We start from the raw sequence: 9,634 nt of genomic DNA on the forward strand, positions 1-9,634 counted from the left end.
ACAAAGGAATTTGTGAGGAGATGATACTGGTAGCATTCAGCTGCAATGAAGTCGGTGAGGCTGGCATTAGCATCATATTTTGTGAACTCTTGAAGGATTCCGGCCCCTTCCATGAACGGATTATGCGACCACTCGCACGGTCGTAGCTCCGCCAACCTCGGGGTATGGAGATCACTATTAGATGACTCCCCAATAACCCCCTTGGAGTTCTTCCTGGAAGCAAACTTCCTAAAGAAACTCATCTTTTTCCTATGAACAAAATTCTAAAAAGATTAGTCCACAAAATTTTCTCAACAAAACTTCACAAAAATGATAGCAACTACTCATAGGGATGTATAAAGGCCATAGCAAGCATTCAAACCACTTAGAACTCTAAGAATTCAACATGCAAGCTCATCTACAACAGCACCAAGAGTAGCTAAATATTAAAAATATAAACCACTAAAACAAAAACTAATTGGACACATGGAGGAGTCACATACCAAGCAACAAATCCCTGAAACAGTTTCAGAAATGGAGCTTCGAGCAAAGAGATCGAAATTCGCGGTTTCAGGAGCAAGAACACGAGAGAGAGATTGATAGTGATTTTTTTCTGGTTGAATGGAGTGATTTGGGAATAAGAAGTAAGTGAGGGGCCCACGTGGGGACCACAACCCACCAGGGCACGCCTGGGAGTCCTGGCGCGCCCAGGTGGGTTGTGCCCACCTGGTGCACCTCCCTCTGATATTATTTGCACTAGAAATTCAGAAATATTAAAAAAATCGTATTAAATTTTCAGAGCATTCTGAGAACTTTTATTTTTGGGTCATTTTTTATTGCACGCAAAACTCAGAAAACAGACAAAGCATGTCATTTTATTTTATTTAACTAAGAAAAACAGAAAACGAAAGGTAGGGATAGAAGGTAGTGTTCACTAAATTCATCAACTTCGTACCTCTCAAAATGATCAATTAATAATGTTGATCAAGTCTTATTAACAACCACTTTCGATTAGCATGAAACCGAAAAACTTTCAAAAATCACTAAGTTACCTCTATGGGGATACGAATGTCCCCAACAATAGGCATTTCATATTTATTTTTTAGTAGGTAGAGGTAGTTGAAAACTTCCAATAGTGATTGTTGGAGATTTTTCAATAACAGTAATACCATTCACTTGGAATTGTTTCTTCGGAAAGTGCATCGTATGCTCATTACCATTGATATGAAAAGTGACCTTGCTTTTATTGCAATCAATAACAGCCCCTGCAGTATTCAAGAAGGGTCTACCAAAGATAATCGACATGTTCTCGTCCTCGGGCATCTCAAGTGTAACAAAGTCAGTCAAAATAGTAACATTAGCAACAACAACGGGCACATCCTCACAAATACCGATAGGTATGGCAGTTGATTTGTCAGCCATTTGCAAAGATATTTCAGTAGGTGTGAGTTTATTCCAATCAAGTCTTTTATATAAAGAGAAAGTCATAACAGTAACACCACCTCCCAAATCACATAAAGCAGTTTTCACATAGTTTCTTTTGATGGAGCAAGGTATAGTTGGTATTCCCGGATCTCTAAGTTTTTTAGGTACTCCATCTTTAAAAGTGTAATTAGCAAGCATGGTGGAGACTTCAGCTTCCGGTATTTTCCTCTTATTAGTGATGATGTCTTTCATATACTTTTCATAAGGAGGCATTTTTAAGATAACAGTCAAGCGAGTTCGCAAAAGGCTGGCCTCAACATTTCAGCAAAGCGTTCAAATTCTTCATCATCTTTCTTTTTAGTTGACTTAGGTGGAAAGGGCATAGGCTTTTGAACCCATGGTTCTCTTTCCTTACCATGTTTTCTAGCAACAAAGTCTCTTTTATCATATCTTTTATTATCTGGTTCTTTATCATTTGGTTGAGTGTCTTCATGAACCTCATCATTATCTTTTTAATTATCAGAAGGTGAGTGTTCCTTACTAGATTGAGTTTTAGCATCAGAGATAGAAACTTATTTATCATTATCAGGAGGTTTTTCTATTTCAGGTTCACTAGAGGCAGGCAAAGTCCTATTATTTTTCTTCTTCGCTTTCTTTTTAGAAGGACTAGGTGCATCAGTGTTAATTCTCTGAGAGTTTTGTTCAATTCTCTTGGGGTGTTGTCGGTGTCAAAACCGGCGGATCTCGGGTAGGGGGTCCCGATCTGTGCGTCAAGGCTGATGGTAACAAGAAGTAAGGGACACAGATGTTTACCCAAGTTTGGGCACTCTCGATGGAGGTAAAACCCTACTTCCTGCTTGATTAATATTGATGATATGGGTAGTACAAGAGTAGATCTACCATGAGATCGTAGAGGCTAAACCCTAGGAGCTAGCCTATGATGGTATGCATGTAATTGTGATCGGCCTTCTAAGGACCAACCTCTCCGGTTAATATAGACACCGGAGAGGGCTAGGGTTTACATGGAGTCGGTTACAAGGAAGGAAATATAATATCCGGATCGCCAATCTTGCCTTCCACGCCAAGGAAAGTCCCATCCGGACACGAGCCGAAGTCTTGAGTCTTGTATCTTCACGCTTCAATAATCCAAACGTTGTACACAGTCCGGCTGTCCGGATACCCCCTAATCCAGGACTCCCTCAGTAGCCCCTGAACCAGGCTTCAATGACGATGAGTCCGGCATGCAGTATTGTCTTCGGCATTGCAAGGTGGGTTCCTCCTCCGAATACTACAAAGTGGTTATCGAACACGTAGACCGTGTCCGGATCTGCAGGACGATCTTCTTATGTCATAGATCTAATTTGCTGGCAATCTTCATGCGTCGTGCCCTTGTATCGTGGCTCGGTCCAATGTGAATTGTCGTCTCCTACCCCACAATGACTCGTGTTACGAGGAGGTTTTACTGGCACGCCCCGTCGAGGCAGAGATCGTGTCCCTTTTATTACGGGATCTTCCATCAATATGAGCATGCGTGACCCCACGACGGCCGTTGGTATTACCCCGTGTGTTTTTAGATAAGCCTCAAACGGTCACACCGGGGACTCTTGAAATTCACCCTCTTTATAAAGGGGTCGAGACCTACGCCTCTCTCTTCACCTTCATCGCGCCTTCCCGCACCTCGAGCCCTAACACCCAAAACCTAAGCTCCACCCCTCCGGAATCCGCCAGTATGTCCGGATGTGATCCTCAAGGCCGGTGGGTCGCCTCCTTGATTGAGGAGAAGGACATTGCAAAGCTTAGGGAGGTCGGATACCTGACCGCGGATATCCAGCACATGCTTCCTGCTCCAGGGCAAGTTATCCCCATGCCGGAGCCCAATGAGTGCGTCATTTTTGTCCCACACTTCCTCCATGGTTTGGATTTCACCCTCCATCCATTTGTGAGGGCGCTCATGTTCTATTATGGGCTGGATTTTCATGATCTGGCTCCGGATGCCATCCTCCATATCTCGTTGTTTATTATCATGTGCGAGGCTTTTCTCCACATCACGCCACACTTCGGCTTATGGCTCAAGACCTTCAATGTGAGGCCGAAGATGTCAAGGGGCGTCACGCGGAGTGCGGAGGTGCCGTAATAAGCAGAAACACCGATGCCCCATGGCCGGAGGGTTCTTTCCCAGAAGTATCTGACGTATGGCAGCAGAGGTGGTTTTATGCTACGGCCCCAAGGGGCACAAAGTGGGTAAACGCCCCTGAGTTCCGCTCGCCCCCCCCCCCCCGTCGCCGTTGGCATCCTGGACAGATGTAGGACGTAATTGGGGATCCGCAGGCGACATACCAATACTGCAGAACCGCATCCGGGAGCTTCTCGAGAGGGATATCAACCTTGTCAGTGTAATGCAAGTGATGTTAATCCGGCGGATGTTGCCGTGCCAGCGCCGGCCTCTTCGGATTTGGGAGTTCAATCCGGAGGGTCTGCGGACTGTGAAGCACTTCTTCGGCTTAAAGCTCGAAGTGATGTGCAAATTATTCTTCGAACGGAAGGTAACGTGTCCGGATACCATCGAGGATGCGGGCCTAAGCTGCAACCGCCTAGGTACTCAAGTAAGTAGCCTTGATACCGGACACCCTGCTTTGTATTTGTCATACTTGTTTATTCTGAACATCATCCGCATCCAGGAGTGGCTCAGCAAGGTGGAGAGAATCAGGTGTCCGGCACCACTTCCCGAAGGCTCGCCCGCCCCTACCATGGCCAAGATGCTCGACCGGGTACTCAGCAGAATGCCCTCGGGGAAAGACAAGGGGAAGGATGAGAAATCCGAACCCCACACACTATGCATCCGAACCGGGGATAGTCGGGGAGGAGAGGTCAAGGCCGCCTCCCCTCGCGGGAAGAAGAGGGCCGCTTCCGAAGATTTGGAGGCAGAGATGCCCAAATTGGGGAAAAAGGGATTGAGGGAGTCCTGGATTAGGGGGTGTCCGGATGGCCGGACTAAGACCTTTGGCCGGACTCCCGGACTATGAAGATACAAGATTGAAGACTCCGTCCCGTGTCCGGATGGGACTTTCCTTGGCATGGAAGGCAAGCTTGGCGATACGATATGAAGATCTCCTCCCATTGTAACCGACTCTGTGTAACCCTAGCCCTCTCCGGTGTCTATATAAACCAGAGAGTTTTAGTCCGTAGGACGAACAACAATCATACCATAGGCTAGATTCTAGGGTTTAGCCACTCCGATCTCGTGGTAGATCTACTCTTGTACTACCCATATCATCAATATTAATCAAGCTGGTGTAGGGTTTTACCTCCATCGAGAGGGCCCGAACCCGGGTAAAAACATCATGTCCCTTGTCTCCTGTTACCATCCGCCTAGACGCACAGTTCGGGACCCCCTACACGAGATCCGCCGGTTTTGACACCGACATTGGTGCTTTCATTGAGAGTTCCGCTGTGTCGTCACCATCAGGAGGGATGCCACATCCCGTCTTTAAAGACGGCGTCGTTGCTAAAGGAGCTTTGGCTGTCGGCCAAACTCTCCGGCTAGGCAGGTTTTTGATGACCGCATGTCCGGCCCTCACGCCGACGATGACCTCTCGGGCCATCGAAAGCAATCTTCACATCAGCTCGGAGCTTGCCGAGCAGTTAGATCCGATGGAGCTCTTCTCCCTGAACGAGCTCTTGGATCGCATCGCGGCCCTGGGAGTCACTACTGATTACGACCAGATTGGGCTTAAACCCGATCAGAGAGAGATTGACTCTCCCCAGATTACCCACCATGTCGAAGTGGTGGAAGAACAATGCGGCGAGTCTTCGCCCACCCTAAGGACCAGATGCATCCGGATTCCCGATCCCTCCAAGCCGGATACCCGCGGAGGGGAGGGTGTCGCCCAAACCCTGAACCTAAAGTCAGGCAGCAGGCCCGATTCATTGAATAATATCCGAGAAAGCAAGCTTCCGAATTCGGAAACCACTCGGCCCCTGAATCTTACATTGGGCAGGGTTCCGGATTTAATTCCACCCGCCCACCCAACTATACGGGATTTATCCCTAATACGGCAAGAGTCCGGAGAAACAGTACACCACTACTGGGCCAGATTCCTCCTGGTTATGAACAGGATAAAGGACTGCCGTGAGAAAGAAGCAATTCACTCTTCTTTAACAACTGCACGGACATCGGAATCCTCAACGCCATAAGTCGCCGCGAAATTACACGATTCGCCGACTTGACATCCATAGTACAAAAGTACTGTGCGACTGAAAGCGTTCAGAAAACCGAAGATAAATTCTGGGACAATCCGGCCCCGAATATAACACGAGTCCGAAACAAAAGGGCGCATTATCGCCAGGCATCTGAGCCAAACATCAAAAAACAAAAACCCTCTACAGTGTACGGGACCGTACTGGAAGGATGGATCAATGGACCCTGTAAAATTCATAATTCAGGGAAAGCCACACCAATGCACAACCTCAGAGCATGTTGGATACTACGGTAGGTGGCCAGAAGTGGCGAGGAGCTTTTAACTCCAGCACCCGAAGAATACCTCCCCAGTACGGTGTCGACAGTCTTCGAGACCTTCACATCAAACAATGCAAGGAAACAAACGCTCCGCAACCTTGCCGAAGTCTACCAAGTAGCAACAATAAACCCATGGGGTGACATGGCTATCACCTTTAATGCCAGTGACGAACCTAAATTCCGGACAGCCCGAGCACCAGCCGCATTGGTCCTCAGTCCGATAGTGGACGGCTTCCGACTTACAAAGGTACTCATGGATGGCGGCAACGGACTCAACCTCATCTACGAGGAAACCCTACGAAAAATGGAAATTGACTGGAGCCACATTGAGCGAAGCAACACAACTTTTAGGGGAATAATCCCAAGCCGGGAAGCGTGCTGTTCAGGAAAAATCACACTGGATGTGGTGTTCGGCACGCTGGACAATTACAGATCCGAGGAGGCCACGTTTCAAGTGGCCCCGTTCAGCAGCGGATACCACGCTCTGCTAGGGCGAGAAGCATTTACAATTTTCCAAGCCATACCCCATTACGGGTACATGAAGCTCAAAATTCCCGGTCCCAACGGAATCATCACTCTCCCAAGTGATCTGGACATAGCGCTCCGCGCTGAAAATAAGACAGCCGCACTGGACCTGGAGGCATTATCTGAGGCCCTAGCGGCCGAGGAATTAACGGTGTTGCGCTCTACGGTGGACAGGGACGATGTGATACTAGACAAGAGATCCAAGTCCACCTCTTTTAAACTAGCGGACGAAATAGTCAAATTCCAAGTCCATCCAACGGACCCTACAAAAACGGCCTCCATCGGGGCACAATTAAAACCCGATGTAGACGCCGCACTCAGAGACTTCTTGCGAGAAAATTGGGACATTTTCGCCTGGCACCCCTCGGATATGCCAGGAATCCCATGCAGGCTGGCCGAGCACAGCCTGAACATCATAAAAGGGTTTAAACCCGTCAAGCAGACCCTACGGCGTTTTTTCGAACCCAAGAGACAAGCCATGGGAGAGGAGCTAGCAAAACTGTTGGAAGCCAGATTCATCAGAGACATAAAACATCCGGACTAGCTAGCAAACCTGGTGATGGTACCAAAGAAGGACAAATCTTGGCGCCTATGTGTCGATTTCAAAGACCTAAACAAGGCCTGTCCAAAGGACCCTTTCCCACTCCCCCGAATTGCTCAAATCATCGACGCCACCGCAAGACACGACTCATTGTGCTTCCTCGATGCATACTCTGACTACCATCAAATCAAGATGGCAGAGTCAGACCAAGCCGCAACGGCATTCATCACCCCATACGGCCCATTCTTCTTCAACACGATGCCCTTTGGGCTCAAAAACGCCGGCGCAACATATCAGCGCATGATTCAGACATGTCTGGCCAACCAGATCGGCAAAACAGTCGAAGCATACGTAGATGACGTGGTCGTCAAAACAAAACATGTCGATACTCTAGTAGACGACTTGAGGCTCACGTTCGACAATCTCCGAACATATGACATTAAGCTCAACCCGGAAAAATGCGTTTTCAGCGTGCCAGCCGGAAAGCTCTTGGGCTTCAACGTATCCGGTAGAGGAATTGAAGCAAACCCGGCCAAGATCCGAGCTCTATCACAATTGGATACCCCAAAGGACCTCAAACAAATACAAAAACTGACAGGATGCGTGGCGGCTCTAAGCCGCTTCATCTCCCGCTTAGGAGAAAATGCATTACCCCTCTATCGCCTCCTGCGGCGCACCGACCACTTCGAGTGGACGGATGTCGCCACGGCCGGACTCGAAGAAATAAAAGCCATACTGGCAACAAATCCGGTCCTGGCCGCGCCCAACACGGGCGAACCAATGCTATTATACATCGCGGCAACCCATCAAGTTGTAAGCGCGGTGCTCGTCGTCGAACGAGAAGCGGACGGACACAAGTTCCCCCTCCAAAAACCAGTGTACTACGTGTCCACTGTGCTAACTCCATGCAAGTCACGGTACCCGCATTATCAAAAGATAGCATACACGGTGTTCATGGCATCCCGGAAGCTGCGACACTACTTTCAAGAGTGCTCCATAACAGTGGCATCCGAAGTACCCCTTAATGATATTATAAACAACCGCGACATAACGGGCCGGATTGCCAAATGGCCATCGAGCTCCTCCCGTTCGACATAACCTACAAGCCAAGGCGAGCTATTAAGTCGCAGGTTTTAGCCGACTTCATCGCCGAATGGACTGAAGCCGAACTCCCTAAAGAATATGGCGCATACTCCCACTGGATCATGCACTTCGACGGCTCCAAAATGTTGGCTGGCCTATGGGCTGGCGTCATTCTGACGTCCCCAACCGGGGACACAGTCCAATACGTACTTCAGATAATGTACACGGATTCCAACAATGGAGCCGAATACGAGGCCCTTTTACATGGCCTCCGAATGGCAGTCTCCATGGGCATTCAGCGCCTAAAGGTCCACGGGGATTCAAATCTCGCAATCTCCCAAATAAATGGAGACTTCGATGCCAAGGATCCGAAAATGGCAGCTTACCGCAACGCCATCTTAAAGATGTCAGCTCGGTTTGAGGGGCTCGAATTTCATCACATAGCCCGGGAAAATAACCAAGCAACAGACGTGCTGGCACGCATTGGCGCCAAGCGCGAGGCCGTCCCTCCCAACATCTTCCTAGAAAGGCTGTTCAAGCCATCTGTATCATGGGAAGGAGAATCCGGAAACAATAGCCCGGACACAACTACACTGCCCCTCACCGAACATTCTGACACAGTTGGGGGCTCCGCCAACAAAACAATGCCGTCAGCCCATGCAATAATGGCAGTCTTTGCCCCTTGGACAGAACCATTCCTAGCCTACCTAACTAGGCAGGAACTTCCCGAGGACCAAAATGAGGCCCGCTGCATAGTGAGGCGATCTAAAGCCTACAAAGTCCACGAGGGAGAGCTCTACAAGAAAAGCACAACCGGAGTCCTTCGAAGGTGTATCTCTGAAGAGGAAGGGCGAGACCTTTTGGCTGAAATTCATGCCGGACTCGGCGGGCACCACGCCGCAGCCCGGGCCCTTGTAAACAAGGCCTTCCGTACCGGATTTTATTGGCCAACGGCTCGGGCAGACGCTCAGGACTTAGTGCAATGATGTGTTGGTTGCCAGTTATTCGCCAACCAAAGCCACATGCCGCCTACCGCCCTACAAACTATACCCATTACCTGGCCTTTCGCGGTCTGGGGGCTTGACATGGTCGGACCCCTTAAAGGAGGAACCCACAAGCAAAAATATCTACTGGTCATGATGGACAAATTCACCAAATGGATAGAAGCCAAGCCTATAAAGACGGCCGAATCCGGACCAGTGATAGACTTCATATCTGGGGTCGTACACCATTACGGCGTCCCCCACAGCATCATAACCAACAACGGCACAAACTTCACGGCCGATGAAGTCAAACTTTGGTGCAAAAACATGGGCATCAAGCTCGACTATGCTTCAGTCTATCACCCTCAAACTAACGGTCAAGTCGAACGGGCCAATGGTCTCATTATGAGCGGCATCAAACCCAGACTAGTGCGATCCCTCAAGGAATCTAACACGCACTGGGTAGAGGAGCTTGACTCTGTACTCTGGGGGCTGGGGACCACGCCGAATCGCACTACCGGATTCACACCATTTTTTATGGTATACGGCGCAGAGGCAGTACTGCCATGCGACATAATCCAT

This window comes from Triticum dicoccoides, chromosome 4B (assembly GCF_002162155.2).
Source record: "Triticum dicoccoides isolate Atlit2015 ecotype Zavitan chromosome 4B, WEW_v2.0, whole genome shotgun sequence".
NCBI lineage: Eukaryota > Viridiplantae > Streptophyta > Magnoliopsida > Poales > Poaceae > Triticum > Triticum dicoccoides.